Genomic DNA, 27,767 nt, shown 5'->3' with positions numbered 1-27,767 from the left:
CTCCCAATCAGATCATAAGACATAGGAGTATGCTCCGCCATTCAATCATGGCTAATATCTTTCTGATCCCCATTCTCCTACTTTCTCCCATAACCCCTGATCCCCTTATTAATCAAGAACCTATCTATCTCTGTCTTAAAGACACTCAGTGATTTGGCCTCCACAGCCTTCTGCGGCAAAGAGTTCCACAGATTAACCACCCTCTGGCTGAAGAAATTCCTCCTCATCTCCGTTTTAAAGGATCGTCCCTTTAGTCTGAGATTGTGTCCTCTGCTTCTAGTTTTTCCGACAAGTGAAAATATCCTCTCCATGTCCACTCTATCCAGGCCACGCAGTATCCTATAAGTTTCAATAAGGTCCCCTCTCATCCGTCTAAATTTCAACAAGTACAGACCCAGAATCCTCAACCATTCCTCTTAGGACAAGCTCTTCATTCCAGGGATCATTCTTGTGAACCTCCTCTGGACCATTTCCAAGGCCAGCACATCCTTTCTTAGATAAGGGGCCCAATATTGCTCACAATACTCCAAATGGGGTCTGACCAGAGCCTTATGTAGCCTCAGAAATACATCCCTGGTCTTGTATTCTAGCCCTCTCGACATGAATGCTGACATTGCATTTGCCTTCCGAACTGATGACTGAACCTGCACGCTAACCTTAAGAGAATCGTGAACAAGGACTCTCAAGTCCCTTTGTGCTTCTGATTTCCGAAGCATCTCCCCATTTAGAAAATAGTCTATGCCTCCATTTCTCCTTCCAAAGTGCATAACCTCACACTTTTCCACATTGTATTCCATCTGCCACTTCTTTGCCCACTCTCCTAGCCTGTCCCAAGTCCTTCTTTGCAGCCCGCCTGCTTCCTCAATACTACCTGTCCCTCTACAGATCTTATCATCTGAAAACTTAACAGGGCCTACAGTTCCTCCTTCCAGATCATTAATGTATATTGTGAAAAGTTATGGTCCCAGCACTGACCCCTGAGGCACACCACTAGTCACAGGCTGCCATCTTGAAAAAGATCCCTTTATCCCCACTCTCTGCCTTCTGCCAGTCAGCCAATCCTATATCCATGAGAGGATCTTACCCTTAACACCATGGGCTCTTAACTTATTTAACAGTCTCCTATCCAGCACCTTGTCAAAGGCCTTCTGGAAATCTAAATAAATCACGTCCACTGGTTCTCCTTTGTCTAACTTCCTTGTTACTTCCTCAAAGAACTCTAACATATTTGTCAGACATGACCTCCCCTTGACGAAGCCGTGCTGACTCAGTCCTATTTTATCATGCAATTCCAAGTACTCCGCAATTTCATCTTTAATAATGAACTCTAAAATCTTACCAATGACTGAAGTCAAGCTAACCGGCCTATAATTTCCCGTCTTCTGCCTCCCTTCTTAAATAGCGGTGTTACATTAGCCACTTTCCAGTCCTCTGGGACCCTTCCTGCCTCCAGTGATTCCTGAAATATCACCAGCAATGCTTCCACAATCTCCTCAGTTATCTCTTTTAGAACCATGGGGTGTAGTCCCTCCAGTCCAGGTGATTTATCCATCTACAGACCTTTCAGTTTCTCCAGAACCACCTCCTTAGTGATGGTCACTGCACTCACCTGTGCCCCCTGATTCTCCTGGTGCTCTGGCATCCCACTGGTGTCATCCACCATGAAGACTGATGTAAAGTAACTATTCAGTTCCTCTGCCATTTCTTTGTTTCCTATTATTACTTCTCCAGCCACATTGTCCAGTGGTCCAATGTCTATTTTTGCCTCTCTCTTACCTTTTATACATTGAAAAAACTCTTCCTATCTTTCTTTATATTACTAGCTAGCTTGCACTCATATTTCATTGTTGATTCCCAAATTTCTTTCTCCGTCAGTCTGACCTCTAGAAAAGTCGAGATGGATTTGCACGTAAAAAGAAGTTATTTTATTTAGCTTGCAAGCTTAATTCATCTCACAGAAACATAAGAGACATCCAGTCTCCTACATCCCAGAAAGCGAATGAACAAAGAGACAAAGGGATCTCTGCAAATCAATTCAAATGGTATCAAGTTTCACATACTCGACGCCCATAGGTCAGCCTATATCCCTCCTGACCTGTTTGATCTATTCTGATTGGCTCACTTCCAATCCCTTTCTCTGGCCCCTATCAATGCAGCATCACTCTCATAGACACACCTCTTCCTGCTTTTTCCATGCGGTCTCAAATCCCTTTGTCTCTATCTGCCAGAATCAAAGTGGCTTATTTCTACATTACATTAACTAATATCTCTAAAGTAACTATTTTATATCACATTCGTCATTCCCTCCTTTTATCATTCCATGATAACCGAACTATCCAATCCATAGCTACGGTTCCTCATCTAAAAAGATCCGTCGCTGCATTTCCAATTCCTGTCTTAGCCCGCCCTCATCTGCCTCACCCTCATGGATTTTAACAGTTAAATTTTTTTTTTCCGTGATTGGGGCGGTGATCTGATCCAGTGCACCCCGCATTCTACCCATCACACATTTAAGGATGGCCAGGCCCACAAAGATGCAGCCGATAGCTACCACTAGATACATGACCATATTTATCAACCAGTCCTTCCATCCTCCAAATCCCCAGTTACCCCAAGAGCCAGGATCCTGCATCCCGTCCAAGTGATCCCGTATGCGATCCATAAATTTAGTGATGTTAGCGGTCAAGTCCTGAACTCCCATGATACACTTGCCCTGTACTATGGCGCATACCCCACCCTCACGGGCCAGAAGATAGTCAAGAGCATATCGGTTCTGCATTGCAAACAACCATAGCTGAGACAACTCCTTGGTTATTGCCTCGAGGGCTCCCAAGGTTTCATTTCCCAAGATGGTAAGGCCGCAAATAAAATAATTCCGATCACTGACAGCCAAGGAACCCCCCACACATCCCAGTTTATCCAACTTTGAAATGCCCATTCGGGCCGCCCAGCAATGCGGAAAGCCCTAGTCCCAACAGTGATATGAGAGATATTCGCCCAGCCACAGAGGAGCTGGAGGCCGGCGTTCAATGGAACGCAAGTGGTGTTGTAACAAACGCATTGGCCAGACGCCTGGGTGATATGGCACCTCCTGTCCGTACAGGTGGGAAACAGACATGTTATATTTGTGTCCACCTCTACCAGCAAACAGCCATATCCTTCACTGCTGAAGCAATTCTCGTACGACCGGGAATCCCTATTGGGAGTGAAGTGGCTAGGTATGTACGCCCTCCACCGTCGCAGCCTATCGTACTGTGAATGGGAATTATCCCGAGGAAGGGGAAGGCAAATAGCCGGTGGTGCTGAACCCGGATCGTAAGGAAGAGTGACCTGATCGGGCAGTGGTTCGGAATGCTGACAATGAACCACCGTTTGGGGAGTGCCCCAAAGCGGTGAAACAGAAAATAACCTAGACACCGCTGCGGGGTTTGGGTAGCAGACAACCCGTCCCTGGCCATACAAGCGGTGGTAAATCTGGGAGAAGAGATTCATACTACCCGGGTTTTCCTCAGTTTGGCCTTTAATTAACTTAAGTGTATCTCCCGGTAACCTACGTTCCAGCTGTACTTCCCTTCTCATACGCCCCGTCCTCTCTCTAGTCCCTTTCTCTTTCTCATAGCCTCTGCCTACACTCTTCTGACAGCCTGATTTTACCTTTATTGTACCACTCCTAACACATCCAAAATCAAATTTACATGTATTCCAAAAACAAGGCAATGTCCATATAATGTTCCCTTCCCATCGCCGGGACCGGTGCAACTGCTTCATGACTCCTGCATTCTCCTTAACTTTGATGACCTTCCATGAGTCGATACCATGTCCTCGTATATGGGGGCAGCGAAGAACATCACCTTTGCAGAGGTGATGTAACCTTGTAGATTGGTTGGGGCTACACAGATACATAATATTCCCCTTTTCCATGTCCATCGCCAATAACACGCCAAGCGAAGTGAGGCCAAATATCAGACAGACGATGCGTAACCACTCCATCATGCTCCACACCTGTAAAATAGCACTGGAGAAGGGAGGCAGGTTAGTATCCGACCTTTTACAGTAGTGGAGATGGACTCAATTTACAGTGATGTAGGTGGACCCAAGCACTTCGCCCCTCCACTTTAACTGCTGTGGGGGTGGTAAGGAGAACTTGGAAGGGCCCGTCCCATCGCGGCTCCGACCCCTTCCTAGTCCAATTTTTGACCATGACATAACTACCGGGCTGGACTGAAAGTGAGCTAGGTACTGGGGGCAATGGCTGGTGAGCCGCGCGGACTTGGCCATGGAGTTCCTTGAGCACTTGCGTAAGGGCTAGAACATAGGTGGTCATTTCTTCAGTCATCTGATGAAACTGAACCCGTCTGGGAACCTGCAGGCTCCAAGGAGTTCTAAGAGGCCTGCCATAAAGAATCTCGGCGGGAGAGAGCCGGGCCGGTCCCGCAGGTGTAACCCGCAGCTGGAAGAGGGCAACGGGGAGCAACTTCAGCCATGTCAGTCCCATGTCTGCTCTTAATTTAGCCAATTTAGTTTTGAGGGTCTGATTGTGTCTCTCAACCAACCCGGCCGCCTGCGGTCTGTAAGCACAGTGTAACTGCTGGCGTCTGCCCAACTGGGAGCAAAACTCCTTGTTAATTTGTCCAATAAAATGAGGCCCATTATCAGAACTTAACTGAGCTGGTATACCGTACCGGGGAATGATTTCCCTCATCAAGACTTTAACCACAGTAGCAGCTTTATTATCGATAGTCTGATACACCTCAACCCATCTGCTGAACACATCCACAATGACCAAAACATATTTGTAACATTGACACCTTTCCAACTCAATGTAATCCATTTGGAGCGTCTCAAAGGGACCACTGGGCAACAGGGTTTGCCCCTTCCCACAAGGGATACCTTTTCCGGTGTTATATTGCTGACAAATCAAACACCGATTACTGATACTTTGGGCCAACCCCTGCATTTTAGGGTGCCACCAAGTGTCCAGCAACAAATCACTAGTCCCTCGAGCCCCACAATGAGTTGGAAAGTGTACACATTCACCCATAAAGCCAGCACATCAGACATACAAGTCTGATGTGCAGGTGTGGTCCATAAAGAGGAAACAGAATCATATGTACAACCTAACCGTTTCCACATTTGTTTATCACTCTCAGGAGCGTCCTCCTGTAACCTTATGATGTCTTGGATGGTTGGCATTGACTTGTCAGAAGCAGACATATTTCTAGTAGATCGTTTAGTCTGACTTAACATCTTAGGCACCATCACTTGCTGAATTTGCGCGGCTGTTCGCGCTGCACGATCTGCTCGTTCATTACCAACGTCAACTGGGGTTGTACTATTCGTGTGGGCAGCGCATTTAATAACGCAAATCTGCGCGGGCATAAGGAGGGCCTGCAGTAGGTCATTAACTAAACCCCGGTGGGATATTTGACCACACATAATCATGTCAGGTTGTTCTGACGAAATGTCACTCAAATCGCACCTTATTGTGGTAGTTTCCTGAATCAAGGCTAAACAGTCGTGACCAGGCGCGTCCTCATGGACAGGGGGACCGCTAAGAAAACAGGCTGGATTGATAGTGGTACAGTATTTAAATGTCAGACGTGGATTGTTCAAAAGGTATATCTCATACCTATTCTGACGAGCTGCGGTAAGATGCTGAGTCTACAGTTGCCTCAGTAGTGCGATGACCGAGTGGGAGCTATACACCGTAATATCCTGTTGGAGGGTGAGAGCATGTAATGGCTATGCGATGGCATTGATTGAACGTAAATCTTGTACTAATCGGTACTGGTCTGGTTTGGCTGGTTTAGGCACAGCAAGTATGGGGGTGTTACATTCTGATTGGCAAGGGACCAAAATACCCTGTTTCAACAGCTCTTGAATTAATTTATCTATTGATGGAGCAGCTTGAGATTTCAGGGGGTATTGTCGAATGGAAGGTAGCTTTACATGATCCTTAATCATCACCTTAATAGGTGTAACATTTGTCTTTCCCACTTGTGATGGGTATTCCGCCCAGACCTGTGGATTGACATATTCCAACACATGTCCCCTGTGATGCTGCAGTCGAGTGTTAATCGTTTCAGGGACCTCAAAATATTTTATGGTAGTGCCGTCCGGCATGACTTGAAGTGCGTAGTCTGTTGGATCCGAATGATCCACTGCCCTCCTGACCATTCGCCCCATATCCCTGGCATGGTACTGGTCATGGACCTGACGTGTAATATGAGGGCTTACCGAAGCTGACTGTGGCCATAAATGTGGTGATATTGTAACAAAATCGGCTGTACCTTCTTTTCCCGTGACTGTGGCTGTAACCTTGACTGGCCATTCGGTCTCAAGTAATGGCCGGTATTTGTCCTCCAACTCCCTGTTTCGTCCAGTTCTGTCATAGGCCAGGGTAATGTGATGCAGTGACTGTTCAACGTCTAACGTCCACCATTGGGGGGGTGATAGAAATATAGCACTGTTGTCTCATCCTCCTCTTCGCTGATCCACCCACCCAAAGTCACTATATTGGGGCTCCTGCTGGTAAACTACCATTTCTGCCGCTTGTTGGGGTCGCAGATCATCCTTTTTCATTACATACTCAGTCTTAACCTTTGTAACTGAGCCTCCTTCTTGGCCTACACCCTCCTTCCAGTAAAATCTGACTGCCCTTGCCATCTGGGAAGGGTCGTTCTCTGTCCAATTCATGTTATTACATTTCACAGCAGTAACCACAGAAGGTGGTAGGCAATGCATTAACATAGCACAGTATTGAGGGGAATTCTGACCATTTTGATACAGCAAATCACCTGACTGCCCCCGGTAGATTTCATTAAAACGCTCCAGAAATTCCTCTGGCTCTTCAGTCTTCCTAGGTTTTAGGTCTAAGATAACAGAAAGATTTATGGGCCTTTGAAATGTGCTATTCAACGCATTCAAGATCTGTGTCCTTTTCTCTATTTGCTCTTTTTTTTTTAAACTTAAAAATGTTTGAAAATTCAAATTGAATTACTGCAACTTGCAAGCTTAGCTCTGATCTCAACTCAGAACTAAATTTACAATTTGCTTAACACAAACTTGTATGACATTTACAACTTAATTATTTCTTTATCTTAACAATTTTTCTTTTAACAAGTTTTTTTTTTCTTTTACATACACATAAGTATTAGCAAAATCAACTATCATCTCCAGATTGACACTTTTTAAAATGGTGTCCATGATCTTCTTTAAGTTTCTATTAATCTCCAGATAAAATGAGATAAACCTTATTTCAAGTAAGTAAAACTTAAGATTCTGGCAATTTCAATCAATTGCTTTCGAAAATAATAACTTTTATCAAAGAGGTGGAGAAACCCACTGGTTTCCTTTAATTAATTCAAAACGTAACTTTGCTGGAGTTCACTGACTCAAAGGAAAGGTATCCGATTACACTCGCGACTGGCGCTGTTATCTCAAGGCCTGAGTGAGAAGCACTGTCTGGCATGACTTTGCCTGCTGCTGTTAACCCTTTGAGAGACTTCTGCTTCAACCAATATGCAGCATTCCCCACAATCTCAACTAGCCCTCGGAACTGCGTTTTTCGCCAATACAGTCCAAGGAGACAATTTTAGCTTAATCAACTATATATTTAAAACACTCACACATAGAGTTGAACCATCTTCAGATTTAAAAACAGTTATACTAGACTGAACCTTCATTACTGAAGTCCCATCAGCCCCTGAACCCCATATAATAGACTGAACCTTCATTACTGAAGTCCCATCAGCCTCTGAACCCTTATACTTGGAATTGAATCATCATTTGCGATGTCACATCAACCCAAACCCCTAACCCAAGCCGAAACAACAATATGAAATCCCATCAATTAAATTGCTAATCCCCAGACTGACCTGTGATTTCGTCGAGGCGGTCTTTCTGTGCCAACCGCGAGTGACCAGACTAATCAGACGATAAGAAGAGGGGAACAATCAATGCGCGGTCGTTTTCCAGTTCTACATTGAGGGCCCTTTGTTCCCCATCCTCCTGTTCATAATCAGTCTAATTCTGATTTCGCAGTTGGATCAGGATCGCCCTGAGAAATCCCGGTTTTCGGCACCAAATGTTGATTCCCAAATTTCTTTCTCCGTCAGTCTGACCTCTAGAAAAGTCGAGATGGATTTGCACGTAAAAAGAAGTTATTTTATTTAGCTTGCAAGCTTAATTCATCTCACAGAAACATAAGAGACATCCAGTCTCCTACATCCCAGAAAGCGAATGAACAAAGAGACAAAGGGATCTCTGCAAATCAATTCAAATGGTATCAAGTTTCACATACTCGATGCCCATAGGTCAGCCTATATCCCTCCTGACCTGTTTGATCTATTCTGATTGGCTCACTTCCAATCCCTTTCTCTGGCCCCTATCAATGCAGCATCACTCTCATAGACACACCTCTTCCTGCTTTTTCCATGCGGTCTCAAATCCCTTTGTCTCTATCTGCCAGAATCAAAGTGGCTTATTTCTACATTATATTAACTAATATCTCTAAAGTAACTATTTTATATCACATTCGTCATCATCTTCTCCACCCCTTATTGCTTTTTTAGTTGGCCTCTGCTTGCTTTTAAAGGCTTCCCAATCCTCTGCCTTCCCACTAATCCTCGCCACTTTATATGCTTTTTCTTTTGCTTTTATGCTGTCCTTGACTTCCCTCATCAGCCATGGATGCCTTGTCCTCCCCTTAGCATGTTTCCTTCCCCTTGGGATGAATTCCTGTTGTGCCTCCTGAATATTCCCCCCAAACCCTTGCTGTTCCACTGTCTTCCATGCTCGGCTCCTTTTCCAATCAACTCTGACCAGTTCCTCCCTCATGTCTTTGTAGCCATGATGTGGAGATGCCGGCGGTGGACTGAGGTGAGCACAGGAAGAAGTCTTACAACACCAGGTTAAAGTCCAACAGGTTTGTTTCAAATCACTAGCTTTCGGAGCACTGCTCCTTCCTCAGATGAATGAAGAGATAGGTTCCAGAAACATATATATAAATAACGTCAAAGATGCAAGACGATACTTTGAATGCGAGCATTTGCAGGTAATTAAGTCTACAGATCCAGAGAGAGGGGTAACCCCAGGTTAAAGAGGTGTGAATTGTCCCAAGCCAGGACAGTTGGTAGGATTTCACAAGCCCAGGTGGGGGGATGAATGTAATGCAACATGAATCCAAGGTCCCGATTGAGGCCGTACTCGTGTGCGGAACTTGGCTATAAGTTTCTGCTCGGCGATTCTGCGTTGGCGCACGTCCTGAAGGCTGCCTTGGAGAACGCTTACCCGAAGGTCAGAGCCTGAATGCCCTTGACTGCTGAAGTGTTCCCCGACTGGAAGGGAACATTCCTGCCTCGCGCGATATCCGTTGTCGTAGTGTCTGCATGGTCTCGCCAATGTACCACGCTTCGGGACATCCTTTCCTCCTCAGAAGACAAACACTGGGCACAACTGACAGACTACCCTTCGTCGTCCAGTATTACCCCGGAGCGGAGAAACTACGACATCATCTTCGCAGCCTTCAACACGTCATCGATGAAAATTAACATCTTGCCAAGGTTATCCCTACACCCCCACTACTTGCCTTCAAACACCCGTGCAACCTCAAACAAACCATTGTTTGCAGGAAACCACCCAGCCTTCAGAACAGCGACCACGACTCCACACAACCCTGTCATGGCAATCTCTGCAAGATGTGCTAGCTCATCGATATGGGTATCACCATTACACGTGAGAACACCACCCACTAGGTACGTGGTACATACTCGTGCGACTCGGCCAACTTTGTCTACCTCATACGCTGCAGGAAAGGACGTCCCGAAGTGTGGTACATTGGCGAGACCATGCAGACACTATGACAACGGATGAACGGACATCACGTGACAATCGCGACAATTAATTGTAATACTGTTACATCTGATTGCAGCTTCTACCTCTCAAACTGCAGGGTAAATTCTATCATATTATGGTTACTGCTCCCTAAGGGTTCCTTCACCTTAAGTTCCCTCATCAAGTCTACCTCATTACACATCACCAAATCCAGAATTGCCTGTTCCCTGGTAGGCTGTCACAAGCTGCTCCAAAAAAACATCTCGACATTCCCCAAATTCCTTTTCTTGGGATCCACTACCAACCTGATTTTCCAGTACACCTGCATATTGATGTCCCCCATGATTATTGTAATATTGTCTTTTTTCCATGCCGTTTCTATCTCCTGATTTATTTTCTGCCCCACATCCTGACTACTGCTAGGGGGCCTGTACATAACTCCATCAGGGTCTTTTTTACTTTTGCGATTCCTCAACTCTACTCATAGAGATTCTCTGCCTTCTGATCCTGTATCGCTCCTTGCTATCGATTTTACTTCTTTCCTTATTAACAATGCAACCCCGCCCCCTTTGCCCATCTGCCTGTCCTTTCAATAGGACACATATCCTTGTATATTTAGATCCCAGCCCTGATCCCCTTGCAGCCACGTCTCTGTGATGCCCACAGCATCGTACCGGCCAATTTCAATGTGCGCAACAAGCTCATTTACCTTGTTCCATATACTACGCACATTTAGGTACAACACCCTCAGTCCTGCATCGACCACCTCCCTTCTCAAACTTATCACCTTTTGTGCTCTGCCTGAGGGTGATGTTGTTCTTTTACTTTGGTTCTCTATTTCTCCTTCAATTACTACACCTTCTAAGCTACCATTCTGGTCCCCACCCCCCTGCCATACTAATTTTAAGTCCTCCCGAGTGACTCGAGCAAACTTCCCAGCCAGGATATCGGTGCCCCTCCAGTTTAGATGCAACCCGTCCTTGTACAGGTCCCACCTGCTCCGGAAGAGATCCCAATGATCTGGAAATATAAAATCCTCCCTCCTACGCCAACAGTTTAGGCACATGTTTAGCTGCACTATCCTCCTATTTCTAGCCTTACTGGCACGTGGCACAGGAAGTAATCCTGAGAATACAACCCCAGAGGTCCTGCTTTTTATCTTACTGCCTAATTCCCTGAACTCCTTCTGCAGGAGTTCTTCAGAGAACTCCGAAAATTTGGGGAGAGTCCTCTTAGAACCATTGAATTCCTACAGTGCAGAAGGAGGCTACACAATCCGCGTTCTCTTCTGAAACAGTATAAATTGTTTACCCCTTATACTGGTATTAAATATCAACCGTGGTCCAATTGATAGCATTCTCAGCTTTTAAGTCAGAAGGTTGTGCGTTTAAATCCTATTCCAGGACTTGGGCAATAACGTCTAGGCTGACACTCCAAAGCAATAATGAGGGCGTGTTGCCTTTCAGATAAGACTTTAAGCTGAGGCCCTGGCCACCAGGTGGATGTAAAAGAATCCCCCAGTACAATTTTGTAGCTGATCAGGAGGGTTGTACCTGCTGTTCTGATAAATATTTATACTGCTATTCTTTCAAATTGTCCTGATGAGTGCAAGATGAAAAAATTTGACATGTCACTACTTTCAGCAATAGTCAAGTTCTGTACTACCAAACGTCTGCAACAAATGATTATACTTCAAAAACATAAAAAGCAAGGGTCCCAACACTGATCCAGCACCTGAAGCGATTCATTACAAAACCTTGCTCGAGCTTGAAAAACATCCATCGACCACTAAAACACCTTTTAGAGGTTCATGTAAACAATATCAACAGCATTGCCCTCGTCAACCCTCTCTGTTACCACTTGGAAAAAGCTCTAGTAAATTTGTTACATGATTTTTCTGCAAGAAATCTATGCTGGCTTCCCTTAATTAAACACATTTGTCCATGTGGCTATTAATCTTGTCCTGGATTATTGTTTCTAGAAGTTTCCCCACCACTGAAGTTAACTGACTGAACTGGGCTTATCTTTACCCATTTTCTGAACAAGGGCATAATGTTTTCACTTCTCCAGTCCTCCAGGTTCTTCCAGGACCACCCCTGAGTCTAAGGAACACTGAAAAATTTGACCAGTGTCTGCAATTTCCACCCTCACTTCCCTAACTATCCTTGGATGCATCTCATCTGGCCCTGACACCTGACCAGCTTTAAGTACAGATAACCAATCCAATACTTCCCCTTATCAATTTTAAATCCATCTACTGTCTGAATTATCTCCGCTTTTACCATGGACTGGGTGATATCTTCTTCCTTGGTAAGGAAAAATATATTAATTTAATACCTCTGCTATGCTCTCTGCTACTTGTGTAAATCCTCTTTTTGGTCCCTTATAGACCTTACTCCTTTTATCACCCTTTTACAATTTATATGCCTAGTAGACTTTGAGATTCCCTTTTATTTTAGCTGCCCATCTCTATTCTTGGTTTTCTTGCTTGCTTCTTCCTCTCTCCTCTGAACCTTCTCCATCCAACTTGGTTTTCAATTGTGCTTTCAACCTGACATCTGCCATCAGCACACTTTTTCTTCATCTTAATAATCTACTCCTTTGTCATCCAAGGAGCTCTGGATTTGTTTCCTCCACCTCTCCCTTTCGATGGAATATACCTTGACTCTGCCTGAATCATTTCCTCTTTGAAGAAGGCCCATTATTCAGTTACCATTTTTTCTGCTAACCTTGGACTTCATTTTTCCATTCCAGATCCGTCCTTGCCCCATTGAAGTTGGCTTTCCCCAAGTTATTTTTTTTAACTCTGCATTGTTCTTTTGTCTTTTTCCATAGTTCCCTAAAATGTATGATACAGTGAACCACCCCTTAAATGTTCTCCTACTGACACTTCTATTTTATCCACCTCATTCCAAGAACCAGGTCTAACAATGCCTCCATCCTCGTCGGACTGGAAACATACCGCTGGGTCAAAACCCTGGAATTCCCTCCCTAACAGCTCTGTGGGTGTATCTGCAGCAACTGAATTGCAGCGGTTCAAGAAGGCAACTCACCACCTCCTTCTCAAGGGCAAGTAGGGATAGGGAAGAAACATTGGCCTAGCTAGCGATACCGGCATCCCATGAATGAATAATAATATTTCCTGAGTGCACTGTGGGAACTTCCATCCCTTTCTGCCCTTGCACTACTATCACGGTCTATATTTGGATAACTAAAATCCCCCATTATAAGTATTTTGTAATTTTTGCACCTTTCTGTGATTTTGTGGCAAATTTGTTCTTCTACATCCTTCCCACTAGTTGACGGCCTGTAGACTACACTGAACATTGTAATTGTACTTGTTTTGTTCCTTAGCTTTAGCGAAATAGACTCTATCTTAAAACATGGTCAACAGAGTTGTATCATCAGTGCCTCAGCACCGGCTGACCTTTGCGAACTGTGCCGGGCGACGTTTGCGACCCGCGCCGGCCGACCTTTGCGACCTGCGCCTTCCGACCTTTGCGACTCATTATTTTCACTTAACTTTAATGCGATAGGTGAGCCTGCTTGGTCCTCACGATCTGGCACGTGGGATACTTGCCTTTAGTAGCCAAGGCATAGAGTTTAAGAGCATAGAGTCGAGGGATCAATGACCAGAGGGCATAGATTTAAGATAAGGGGCAGGAGGTTTAGAATCAATATGAGGAAAAACATTTTCACCCAGAGGGTGGTGGGAGTCTGGAAGAATGGTGAAGGCAGAGACCCTCATAACATTTAAGAAGTATTTAGATGTGCACTTGCAATGCCATTTGTTATGGGCCAGCTGTTATATCATGGAGTTCACCTGACCTACAACTGTTTATTTATTTTGGTTATGAGGAGCACAAGGGCCTGCCTTTCAGGTGTTATTCAACAGAGGCCTTAAGCACTTTTAATCAAAAACAAGCTTTATTCTATGAATTTAGTTAACATTTTTATAAACACACACAGTAAGCATTTTTATCAACTACCAACATAAATACCCCACACAACTATAGTAATCTATGTATCACCCTTAATAAATCCCCCCTTTGCTGTTCCAATTTAATAACAAGCTCCCATAAGCCAGAAACCCCTTTTCAAAGGTGTGGCCCAACACACGGCACCTTTCTATCTTTAAGACTTGGTATGGATACACCTGTTTCCTTTCCAGAACAGCAGGTTTAAATCCTGTCCAGACAACAGTTATCACTTTTTAAGTTGTCAAGTACACTGGAAACAGCTTTTAAACTGAAGATAGAGAGACATGCCAAGATACTTCTCTTTCTGAGTACAGCAGCCAAATGTGAAAACAAAAGCCAAAACTCAGAGCCACAAAGAAGCCCCAAACCAAAATGAAAGTAAAACCAACTCCCAGAGCCACAGCCCAGGTCCACCCATACAATGATATCACTGAAGCCATGTGATAAGACAAAAACATTTCTTAAAGGACACTCCCATGACACAAGACATACAAAGCAATGGGCCAAATGCTATAAAATGGGATTCGAATAGTTACGTGGTTATATTTGACCAATGCAGAAAGGGTTGTAAACGTCTATGACTCTACTCAGCACTGGATACTCCTCAGAGACACTACTCCAGAATGCAGGCAACCTCGTGGACATGTGGCATGTTTTAAATGTCCTGTCACAGGTGAAGCGCAAAAGTTCAGTCTCTTCATTTGGAGTCAGCTGAAAGTTAATAATTGACTCTTGGGTCTCAAACTCAAAAGGATTGTTCACCCACCACTTTCAATGTCTGAAACTTCTCCTCTGGAAAGTAGCGACAAAAACTGTTGATCAGTGCAGCCAGATGCGACTGAATAAGGCTTGCCAGTCTATTGACAGTTCCCTTACTGACAGTTCCCTTACTAACACTGTTTTTTTTCAATGTATCATAGCAGTACATATAGTAGTTCTGGCTTTTTACTTGCACTTGCCAAACTTTCAATGACTTTAGGAAAGAAAGCATCTATTTCTTCACAGTGCCGAAAGCAATCATCATCCTTCCCTTGCAATTTGAGGCTCAGTTTGTTTAGAATTGAAAGGATGTCTGCAAGGTAAGACATAGTTAGCATCCAACTCTCATTTGCCAGTACCTCCCCGCATTTTCGCCGAGGACTGAGAAACCCAGCCATGTCACTAACCCAGGTCTCTAATTTCGGGGACTTTGAGTCCCTCCATATTAATAAGATCCGTTTCCGGGTTACCAGGGAGGCAAAGGCCAAGACGTCGGCCTCTTTTGCCCCCTGGACTCCCGGCTCTTCCAACACTCCCAAGATTGCCACCTCTGGACTCGGCGCCACCCGTGTTTTAAGTATCGTGGACATAACCTTAGCAAAACCCTGCCAAAACCCTTTAAGCTTCGGGCATGCCCAAAACATATGGACATGGTTTGCTGGACCTCCCGTGCACCTCGCACACCTCTCCTCTACCCCAAAGAACTTGCTCATCCGGGCCACCGTCATGTGTGCCTGGTGGACTACGTTAAATTGTATCAGGCTAAGCTTGGCACATGATGAGGATGTGTTAACCCTGCTTAAGGCATCCGCCAAGAGACCCGCCTCTTATCTCTCCCCCTAGCTCATTAAAGGGCTCACTTGCCCTTTAATTCCTCTATCTGAGTTTCCTCCGACTCCATAAGTTCTTTGCAGATATCTGATACCTTCCCCTCTCCCACCCATGTTCTGGAAACTACCCTGTCCTGTACCCCTGTGGTGGCAGGAGTGGGAAGGTTGGAACCTGCCTTCTCAGAAAATCCTGTATCTGCAGATATCTAAACCCATTCCCTGCTGGCAATTCAAATTTCTCTTCCAAATCCTTCAAGCTAGGGAAGCTCCCATCTATAAATAAATCTCCCATCGTCTCAATTCCTACTCTCTGCCATCTCCGAAACCCTCTATCCAGTTTCCTGGCACAAACTGATGGTTGTTGTAAATCGGGGTCCAGACTGATGCTCCCTCCGCTCTCAGAGCCGCCACTACCACCGGGCCTGTGGAGTACCGGCCGGTGAGAATGGCAGAGGTGCCGCTATCAGTGCCCCCAAACATGAGTTCTTGCACGATGCCACCCCTACATGCTCCCACCCACTACCCACTTCCTAATCATGGCTATGTTAGCCGCCCAGTATTAGTTACAAAAGTTCGGCAGCGCCAACCCACCGTCCCCCCGACCACGCTCCAACAACACTTTCTTCACTCGAGGGGTTTTACCCGCCCACACAAAGCCCAAAATCACCTTATTCACCCGTTTAAAAAAGGCCCTTGGGATAAAGATGTGGAGATAATGAAAGGCAAATAGAAATCTGGGGAGGACCGTCATTTTCACAGTCTGTACCCTCCCCGCCAGTGATAGCGGGAGCATGTCCCATCTCCTAAAGTCCTCCATTTGTTCTACAAGCCGGGACAAGTTTAACCTGTGCAATATCTCCCATTCCCAGGCCACCTGAATTCCCAGATAGCGAAAGCTCCTTCCTACGATTCTAAATGGCAGCTCTCCCAGCCTCTTCTCCTGCCCCCTCGCCTAGATCGCAAACATCTCGCTTTTCCCATATTCAATTTATATCCTGAAAATCTGCCCAATTCCCCTAAGATCCGCATAATCTCCCCATCCCCTCTAAAGGGTCCGAAATGTACAGAAGTAGGTCATCCGCGCAAAGTGAGACCCGATGCTCCACCCCCCCCCCCCGACCAGACCATTCCAGTTCCTGGATGCTCCCAACGCCATAGCCATAGCTCTATGGCCAGAGCAAACAACAGCGGGGAGAGGGGATACCCATGCCTTATACCTCGGTGCAGTGTAAAATAGACCGACATCAGCCGATTCGCATAACTTGTTATAAAAGTCCTTAAACACCTCATTCACCCCCACAGGGTCCAGGACCACATTCCCACCTCTGTTCTTTACTCTCCCTATCTCCCTGGCCGCCTCCCTTTTCCTCAGCTGGTGTGCTAGCATTCTACTGGCCTTTTCCCCATACACATACACCGTTCCCCTTGCCTTCCTCAGTTGATCCACGGCTGTCACGGAAAAAACTAGCCAAAACTTCGAGGTTTCGCAAAGGTCTTTTATTATAACACGAAGTTTGTGGAGGGAGTTAGAGTGACCACCGTCCTTCTAATTGTCCCCCCCTTACAAGAGTATAGCAGTACTTTATATGGTTTAATAAGCAATATTATGGAAAAACGAGGCATTCCTTTGATAAGCCCAGACACAGACAAGCGAGCAGATTTAAACAACAGGCCTTGAATTCCCAGCCCAAGGACAATAATAATCGCCTACTCTCAACAAAATGTGCAGCTGTGCACTTGTTTACACAGTCTGGCCTTCTGCCTATTACATGCAGAACTTCTTGACTGAAATAAAGCTAATATATCCATAATGCTTTGCCAAATGCCTATTGCCATGAAATATAGTCAAGCAGCCAGGTAAGAAGGAGTACAGGGTATTAAGGCAACTAATCCGACAACTAAAGTTCCTTCTACAATTCCCTCCTTGTTGATCATATTGTTAGTACATCACAGTGTCCTCAGCAGCAAAGGGTGGGTTATAATGTACGGGGAATGGGCGTATGATAGACACCTGTTTGTTAAGTGGCTGGGACCATGGAGACAAAGCTGACATCCGCGCCCCCATGCCCTGACAACATCCCGAGCAACATTTAAACAGTAACCATACGACAATCAGGATTACAATAATGAATATAATCCAAATCAGAATCCTCTGTCCTAATGTTCCCAACCATCTAAAGCCAAAGTCCCATCCCTCAACCTCATGCAACTGTGCCACCTCTCGACGAATGTGATCCACCAGGTTATCAATTTTCTCTGAGTTATCAGGGATGTATGTGCAGCAGTCACTGCCAATCAGGGCACAAGTACCTCCCTTCGCTGCTAACAAGAAATCAAGGGCCATCCTATTCTGTAGGGCAACTGCTCTTATCGCAACCATCTCAGTCTCTATTTGGTGAACCGCTTCCGCAGTGTCATTAGCTACCTGCTCAAGGATGTCTCTTAATTTGCGTAGTTCGTATGCGTTAGCGGCTATTCCTAATGGTGGCATCGTTATTCCCAGCATTTGTGCCTATGTCATAACACTGCGTGTCGTCCTGTGATGGGGATGGTCCTTTAGTTGTTGGACGTGATGTACATGAGGGACTACGTATCCCAAATAGCAGGAGCCCTCCCAATTTTCTGGTAACCATGGGTACGCCTTGCGTCCACAGATAAAGTATGTGCCGTTATATGCGGTCAGGTTTCCTTTACTATCAGTCATCATTAGTCTAATCAGATTCCCTCTCCAGGGGCCTCCATTAGTACGATTTTCAACCGCTGACCAGTCAAAGATGAATAGTCCTTTAACTGTAAGGCGGGGCATAGGGGGTTGCCAATTCAAGGTCTGGTCGCACTGACTTGTGCCGACTGGGTAGGTCCCATATGTTTTATGTTTACTAAAGCATGTGCTACCTTTTGGGACTCCGGTATAATTGGGAAGGATCAAACAGGGCGGCTGGCGTGTCACATTAAATCTAGGCCACCAACATCCTTTAAACCTATTCATATCGTATCCAGCTAATCTCCAATCTAACATATTCTGTGTATCTTCTCCGCGTCCTGTACTATCTGCTATAGCCCATTCTGCTATCTCTTTACTGCCGAATGGGATAGGTCGCACAGGGAAGCCCTCCTCCAAGCATCTGGGAATTTGTGTACAAACCCAACAACTGAATTTATTTACCCTCTCTGCGTATGAGTGAGACATGTATATTAAGGTGTCAGTATGCAATTTACCCTCTACGATGTTGGATTAATATGATAATATAAAAACATCAACGCCATCATTCTCTTCAGGTCAGCGTTTCGCTAGTACTCTCAAAGTTCCGTATGATGTAGTTTACACCGAATTGCGTGGATCCCATCTGGCTTTTCGTTTACTTTAACGGCTGTTCGGGTTGTTAGCAGCACTTGGTAGGGTCCATTCCACCTAGGAGAAAAATAATCTTTGTTTAGTGCTTTCACATATACTTGATCTCCAGGCTTAAAGGCTGTGTATTTCCCTCTTTTGGATGCATCTGACCCTTTTGCACCTTTTCATGTTTTTTTTTTCATTGTTTTTTTTTCAGCGGTTTCACACATGGCCTGGGCATACTTTAGTGATGCCTCGTCTGCCCATATTATGGCTACTGCCGCTGGAGTCATTGGGGGTTTAGTTCCAGTTGTCATGGGACGTTCCAATTATTTTCTCATACGGGGTTAAACCCGTATTACGATTTCTCTGATTTCTCAGGACATACATTACTATGGTATGGCATCTGGCCATAGCAGCCCATTTTGTTGACACACTTTTGTAACTGCAGTTTTAATTATTCCATCTGCCCCTTCCACCATTCCTGAGGATTGTGGCTGATATGGGATATGCAACTTCCAATCAAATCCCATGGCTTCTGTTCGGGCTTTGGTCAATTTGCTAGTGAAATGAGTTCCCCTGTCACTGTTAATACCCATTGGTATCACAATCCCAGGATATTCGTCCTTCAATACTTCAGTTGTCTGATTTTCCACTGGCTTATCAACCACAGTAGGCATCACTCCCACCTGCGATCCAGCTATATCATTACCCAAGGTAAACTGTATTCCTGGACAAGATAGTTTCTCTGTTACTCCTACTACCACTTCACCACTTTCCGCTGGACTTTCCAACCTTACCTTATATAATGGAACACTACTCCTCTCACTCTGAATTCCACATATTACCACCTTTTCTGGCAACATTCTTCCTAGACTACATAACTCCTCATCTCCAACCATCAAGGATTGACTAGCTCCCGTATCTCTTAAAATTGTGACTTCATTACCTGCTCCTCCTGATACACATGAGTAAACTTTACCCACACAAATAAATTATTTCAAAAGATCTGGCACCTTCTTATCAATCAACTCTTGATCAATCTTTTACACCTTCTTCGCTTCACCTGGGTTTTCCTTTACCACTTTAACAAACCCGACAGTCTTATCCTGTTTTACCACATCAGCCTTCCCAGTGCTTTTCTTCAACCACCAACACTGTGACTTTACATGGCCTAGACTTTACATGGCCTAGTTACATGGCCTTCCCTGTAGATAGCAGCCCAAACTCCAACTGTAACCTCCGCTGCTCCTTCAGTAGCCCCGCATCCGGGGCTTCCGAATATCTCCTATCCACCTGGAGTATCTCCCCAACCAACCTATCCCTCTCTGCTCGTTCCACCTTTTCCCTATGGACCCATATCGAAATTAACTCTCCTCTAACCACTGCCTTCAGAGCTACCCACACCGTTGCTGCCGAGACCTCCCCCGCATCATTTATTTCCAAATAGTTCTGGATGGACTTGCTCACCCACCCACACACAGCCTCATCTGCTAATAATCCCACATCCAACCTCCATAACGGGCACTGCTCTCTTTCCATACTAGCCCGTAGATCCACCCAATGTGGGGCATGATCCGACACCGCGATTGCAGAGTACTCTGTATCAACCACCCCCGGCAGTAGAGCCCTGCTCAGGATAAAACAGCCGCTGAGGGTTTACCTTGTGGACATAGGAGAAAAAAGAAAACTTCACTCTTGGCCGTCCAAACCTCCATGGGTCTAATCCCCCCCCCCCCCCCATCTGCTCCATAAACCCCTTTAAATCCTTTCTATGGCTGGCACCCTCCCTGTCCTAGATTTTGACCGGTCCAACCCTGGATCAACGACTGTATTGAAATCTCCCCCATGATCAGATTGTGTGACTTTAGGTCCGGGATCTTACCTAACACCGGCCTCATAAATTCCACATCATCCCAGTTTGGTGCATATACATTCACGAGTACCACCCGCATCCCCTCAAGTTTCCCACTCACCATAATGTACCTGCCCCCTGCGTCTGACACGATTCTCCCTGCTTCAAATGCCATCCGTTTGTTAATCAAGATCGCGACCCCCCTGGTCTTCGAGTCCAGCCCTGAATAAAATACCTGGCCTACCCACCCTTTCCTCAATCTGGTCTGGTTTATAACCTTTAGGTGTGTCTCTTGTAACATTGCCACATCCGCCTTCAGCCCCCTCAGATGCAGGAACACACGAGCCCTTTTAACCTGCCCATTTAGCTCTCTGAAGTTCCAAGTAATCAGCCAAGTCGGGCCTCCCCCCTGCCTATTAGCCATCACCCTTCTTAGGCCAGCTGCCAGCCTGCGTCCCTCGCCTCCTCGGGTCCGCCCTCGGGCATCCGCCGTCCTCAACTTCCCCTTTGTTCCCTAGCAACAGTTCCTCCCCTGTCAGCAGAGCAGCCCCCCCCCCCCCCCCCGGTTTGGACATACATATTCAAAGCATCACAGTCCCCAGTAAACAAACAGTAGAAAAAATCCCTCCACCCAACTTCCAATGGAACAGAGTTATCTTTACATTTCTGAGCAGCTGCTCAAACATCTTATCACAACGAAAATTAAAGGAAAGAAAAAGGAAGGGGCAAAAGCAACCAAGGAAAAGAAAAAAGGGAACAAGAAACCACAATAATTCCTTGTTACAGAGAGCACTGCATATTCAAAACAACACGGAAGTGATTTTGACCATATCGCCACCGCAATGCCCTCCCCCAGGGTTCAGTGACCTTAATCCCCTGCTAGCCCTTTGTCCTTGATAAAGTTCACAACTTCATCCGGTGATTCAAAATAAAGTTCCTGGCCCTCAAACGTGACCCAAAGACGTGCTGGGTATAACATCCCGATCTTCACCCCCTTCTTGATGAGAGCTGATTATGCCCTATTAAATCCGCTCACCTTTTGGCCAGTTCCGCGTCCACGACCTGGTAGATGTGCAACTCACAGTTCTTCTACACGCAGCTCCGTACCTGCTTGGCCCACCGCAAAATCTGTTCCTTGCCCAGGAACCGGTGCATTCGCACCACCATCACTGTCAGCGGTTCATTCACTTGCGGCTTCCTTGCAAGAGCTCTATGCACTCTGTCCACTTCCAAGGGCCGCGTAAATGCTCCATCTCCCATCAACCTTTCCAGCATACTTGCTACATATGCCCTCGCCTCCGAACTGTCACTGCCCTCAGGGAGGCCGACGAACCTTAGGTTCTGTCTCCTGGACCTGTTCTCCATGTCTTCCAACTTCTCCTGCAACCTTTTCAGGTGGTCCTTCATCAGCCCCACCTCGGCCTCCAAAGCAGTTAAATGGTCCTCTTGCTCGGACACCATTTCCTCCACCTTCTGAATCGCCCATCCGTGGGTTTCTAGACCCTGTTCCACCCAATCAATCGGTGCCTTAATCAGGTCCAGCGTATCTTTCTTTAGCTTGACGAAGCCTCCTCAAAGAACTTCACCAGCTGTACCGTTGACCACTGTGCCACCACCCCAGGATCCTGCACCTCCGCCATGTTTTCCTGCGCTGCCGACTCTGCACGCGTCTTCCTTGCTTGACTATGTCTCCTTACACGGCCACTTCTCGTCCACTGCTCCATACACTGGGGGATTTCTCCTCACTGTCCACTGATTTAGCCAATAAAATTCCGAAAACAATGGGAGAAAAGGTCCAAAAGTCTTGTCACAAGCGGGAACTACCAAATGTGCAACCTCCTGCTCCATGGCCGCCACCGTAAGTCCGTGGCCAATTTCAGTTTCTTAATGGGTTGTTCACCAGATGCCCTGTGCTCTGTACACAGCTCACACCAGCACTGCTTTATCCTGCTGTGGACTCTCCTGTGCAGCTCTCTCCAGCAGAATCAGTTGTGAGATCTTGACCTGTTTGCATCTCTGGCCCTCTCTTCCTTTTTACAAAATGATCCACATTCAGTTCTTCACAGTCCTGTTGCTTCTGGCAACTACAATATGGAGGAATTTCTCCTCCATGATTTTGCGCCCAAAGCACAGACCGACAGGGCACATGATGTCAGTGTACGTGCCGTGTGCGTGACCTGCTCTTTGCCGCCGGTTCAGGCGGGAAGACTCCATCCTTCCTATCTAAAGGCAGGTCGCGGCCAGCATTCTCAATTTAAAAGCCGGTCGCGGCCGCTGGGTGCTTCTGTCACGATTGGTAAAGCCACGACCGATCGCTCCGTGACCCTCCCGACACCTGCCCACGACCCACCCGCAGACCGCGACCCGCAGTTTGAAAAACCCTGCCCTACAATTACATAAACTCACAAGACTCTTTAATTGGACCCATTTTAATTGTTATAGGGGTTAATAGTGTTTTTTTTTTACTGTGAATGCCATCAGCAGTGATCTAATACTAACCTATTACAGATGCTTCCTGAAGTGTGGAGCTATTTGTCATCTTGAAATATTATGAAACAACATGAAATATTAACCACAAATTTGATGTTTTGGGTTGAGAAAAATAGAATATTCAAGGGCCAGTTGATTCATGTCTATGTGCTTATAAATAAAACAGACAATTTGATGGCAGTACATTGAAGAGTGTTGAGCCACAGTGCTATGAACTGTATCCCACAGCAGGGAGAAGGAAGAGCCACTCATCCATAAGTATCTGGGGGATTGTTTGACGAAATAGAAAATCAGATTTCATAAGTGACAAAAAGCTTTTTAAATTCATTTTTGGGATGTGGGCGTTGCTAGTTTAAGCCAGCATTTATTGTGCATCCCTAGTTGCCCTAGGTGTAGGTGAGTTGCCTTCTTGAACCGCTGCAGTCCTTGAGGTGTAAGTACACCCACTGTGCTGTTGTGGAGGGAGTTCAAAGATTTTTTCCATGCAACAGCGAAGGAACGGCGATATATTTCTAAGCCAGGATGGTGAGTGACTTGGAGGGGAACCTTCAGGTGGTGGGGTTCCCAGGTATCTGCTGGTCTTGTTCTTCTAGATGGTAGTGGTCATGGGTTTGGAAGGTGCTGTCTAAGAAACCTTGGTGAATTACTGCAGTACATCTTGTAGATGGCACACAAGGCTGCCACTGTTCGTCGGTGGTGGCGGGTTTGAATGTTTGTGGAAGTAAGAGCAATCAAGTGGGCTGCTTTGTCCTGGATGGTGTTGAGCTTCTTGAGTGTTGTTGGAGCTGCACTCACCCAGGAAAATGGAGAGTATTCCATCACACTCCTGACTTGTGCCTTGTAGACAGTGGACAGGCTTTGGGGGGTCAGGAGATGAGTTACTCGCCGTAGGATTCCTAGTATTTGACCTGCCCTGGTAGCAACAGTATTAATGTGGCTAGTCCAGATCAGTTTCTGATCAATGGTAACCCCCAGGGTGTTGATTGTGGGGGATTCAGCGATGGTACTGCCATTGAATGTCATGGGGCGATGGTTAGATCCTCCCCTGTAGGAGATGGTCATTGTCTGGCACTCGTGTGGCGTGAATGTAACTTGCCACTTGTCAGCCCAACCCTCTATATTGTCCAGATCTTTTTTTTTAACAAACAATTTTATTGAGGTACTTTAGGCATATAGAAAAAGTGACATTGTACAGTACAAAAAAAAAGAAGTCAAGACACACATTAAACATAGTGCAAACCACGGATCTGTTCACGCAAGGACCTGCCTCAATATCCCCCTACTCAACTCTACTCTACCCTAGACCCCCCCCTCCCCCCCTCCCCCCCGACGCTTACTCCTCTGCGAAGAAGTCAATAAATGGCTGCCACCTTCGGGCGAACCCTAGTAGCGAACCTCTCAAGGCGAACTTGACTTTCTCTAGGCCAAGAAAGCTCGCCATGTCCGAGAGCCATCCCTCGGGGGGGGGGGGGGGGGGCTTTGAGTCCCTCCATGCTAACAGTATTCGTCGCCGGGCTACCAGGGAAGCAAAGGCCAGAACGTCGGCCTCTCTCTCTTCCTGGACTTCCGGGTCCTCTGAAACCCCAAAGATTGCCACCTCAGGGCTCATTACCACCCCAGTTTTCAATACCCGGGACATGACATCTGCAAACCCCTGCCAATACCCACTGAGTTTAGGGCACGACCAGAACATGTGTACATGGTTAGCCGGCCCTCCGGCGCATTTAGCACACTTGTCCTCCAGCCCGATGAATCTGCTCATCCCCCCCCCTCCCCCCCCCGAGCTCCTCTTCCCACTTAAGCTTCAGGTCCTCGGTCTGCGTAATCCTCAGCTCCCATTAGCTCCTTGTAGACGTCTGAGACTCTACCCTCTCCCACCTCTCCCCCGGAAACTACCCTGTCCTGCCTCCCCTTCGGCGGGAGGCGTGGGAAGGACGGCACCAGACTGCGTACAAAATCCCGCACCTGTAAGTATCTAAAGGCGTTCCCTCTCGCCAGCCCAAACTTCTCTTCCAGCGCCCTCATGCTCGGAAAGCTCCCTTCCAGGAACAAATCCCCCATCCTCACAATACCCGCCTTCCTCCACGGCCGATACCCCCCGTCCATGTTCCCCGGGGCAAATCGGTGGTTGCCGCCGATTGGCGTCCACACCGATGCTCTTACCTCCCCTACATGCCTCCTCCACTGGCCCCAGATCCGAAGAGCCGCCACCACTATCGGGCTAGTGGTGTACCGTGCCGGCGGAAGCGGCAGAGGCGCCGTGACCAGGGCTGCTAAGCTAGTGTCCCTGCACGAAGCAGCCTCCAGCCGCTCCCAAACCGACCCCGCACCCACCATCCATTTCCTTATCATCGCTATGTTGGCCGCCCAGTAATAGCTGCTGAAGTTCGGCGGCAATGCCAGCCCCCCTTCTCCTCTGTTCCTTTCAAGCATCACCCTCTTCACCCACGGGGACTTCCCTGCCCATACAAATTCCAGAATAATTTTATTCAACCTCTTAAAGAAGGACCGCGGGATAAAGATGGGGAGGCCCTGAAAAACAAACAAGAACCGTGGGAGAATCGTCATCTTAACAGTCTGCACCCTCCCCGCCAATGACAGCGGGAGCGCATCCCACCTCCGGACCTCCTCTCTCACTCGTTCCACTAGTCGGGACAGGTTGAGCTTATGCAACTTGCCCCAGTCCTGTGCCACCTGAATCGCCAAATATCGGAAACTCTCCCCCACTAGCCTGAACGGCAACCCCTTCAGCCTACTCTCCTGCCCCCTCGCCTGAATTACAAACCACTCGCTCTTAGCCATGTTCAGTTTGTATCCGGAGAACCGGCCAAATTCCTTCAGGGTTGCCATAATACTGTCCATCCCCACCATTGGGTCCGATACATATAACAGCAGATCATCTGCGTATAACGAGACTCTATGTCGTCGTCCCCCCCCCCCCCCCCCCCATGCCCCCGGACCAGCCCTTTCCAGCCCCTAGCGCAAACAGCAGTGGGGAGAGAGGGCAGCCCTGTCTTGTCCCATGGTGCAGTCTAAAGTAGTCCGATGTCGTCCTGTTCGTCCTTACACTCTTCTCCGGGGCCTGATATAATAGCCTAACCCAGTCGATGAACCCCGCCCCGAACCGTCCTAGTACCTCCCACAGATAATCCCACTCGACCCGGTCAAAAGCCTTTTCAGCATCCATGGCTACCACTATCTCTACCTCCCTACTCTCCCGGGGCATCATAATCACGTTGAGCAGCCTTCTTAGGTTGGCCACCAGCTGCCTCCTCTTTACAAACTCGGTTTGATCCTCCACAATTACATCCGGTACACAGTCCTCAATTCTAGTCGCCAAGATCTTGGCCAGTAACTTGGCGTCTGCGTTGATCAAAGAGATCGGCCTGTATAACCCACAAGCCTCCGGATCCTTATCCCGTTTCAGAATGAGTGAGATGGTGGTCTGCGACATCGTCGGGGGTAAACTCCCTCTGTCTCTTGCCTCGTTAAAGACCCTGGCCCCACTATCCCGACAAATGTTTTGTAAAACTCCACTGGATACCCGTCCGGCCCCGGGGCTTTACCCGACTGCATGAACTTCAGGCCCCCCCCAATACTTATTCGATCCTGACCAGGGCCCCCAGTCCGTCCACCAACCCCCTCCCCACTCTTGGGGAGGTCAGTCCATCCAGGAATTGCCTCATGTCCCCCGGGTGGTTCTGAAGTGTACAGCTTCCTATAAAAGTCCCTAAAGACCTTGTTCAGCCCTGCCAGGTCACCCACTAGATTACCTTCCCCATCCATAAGGCTCCCTATTTCCCTAGCCGCTGCCCTCTTCCTTAGTTGTTGCGCAAGCATTCCACTGGCCTTCTCCCCATGCTCATAAATCGCGCCTTTTACCTTTGTAAGCTGCTCTACAGCCTTGCCTGTAGTCAGCACCCCAAATTCGGCCTGCAACCTCTGTCGTTTCCTGAGTAACTCTGACCTCAGGGATTCCGCGTAACTCCTGTCCATCCGTAGAATTTCCTTAATCAGTCGGTCCGTCTCTGCCTTATCTGTCCTGTCCCTGTACGCCCGGATTGAAATCAGCTCCCCTGATATTGTCTAGATCTTGCTGCAGGTTCCGTGTAGATGTATCTTCCATGCTCCAGCAATACTCCCTCGGCACACTTTCTGAAAGAATTGCAAGTCTGCCTGCGGTTCAGACATGTAATACAAATACATCAGCGCTCAAAACTCTTTAATTGGACCAGTATTCATTATTTCATATGAGCTAGTAATGTTTCGGAATTCCGGCATTGCAGGATATATTTTGCACAATGCGTTTGGCATTTATACAAAATTCCAAATTTTGGAATTTAGCTTACCCATTTCCTCCTAGAAACAAAAATGGGAAACCAAGATGGCATTACTAAAAGGTCAATTCACAGACTTGATAATGATAATGATCATTTGCGAAAAGTCATTCGCACTTATCTCCATTGGTCATCTGCTTACAAGGAACAAAAGCTTGATTTCTGGACTATTTTTGGTCTCATCAGTAAAATCAAAAGCGAGTAATCATCAAAACCTTTGTAATTATGAGTTTTGAAGAGTTGCAGAGCCATTAATCAATGATTTTGCACACACTGTTGCTCTGTTTCTCTGGTTATGAATATGGCAGTCAATGTGGTCGCCTTCCTTAATCCTAATTATGTTTACTT

At 46.7% G+C, this 27,767-nt stretch overlaps 1 protein-coding gene across 2 annotated transcripts in view; it reads left to right on the top strand.

Annotated features, from left to right (window-relative positions):
• Positions 1-27,767, top strand: part of tada1 (transcriptional adaptor 1) — a 114,940-nt gene that overhangs the window by 74,540 nt on the left and 12,633 nt on the right. The window lies entirely within an intron of this gene.

This window comes from Scyliorhinus torazame, chromosome 7 (assembly GCF_047496885.1).
Source record: "Scyliorhinus torazame isolate Kashiwa2021f chromosome 7, sScyTor2.1, whole genome shotgun sequence".
Classification (NCBI taxonomy): Eukaryota; Metazoa; Chordata; class Chondrichthyes; order Carcharhiniformes; family Scyliorhinidae; genus Scyliorhinus; species Scyliorhinus torazame.
The sequence above is the reverse complement of the archived record's forward strand: the minus strand, read 5'-3'. Positions and strand labels throughout refer to the sequence as shown.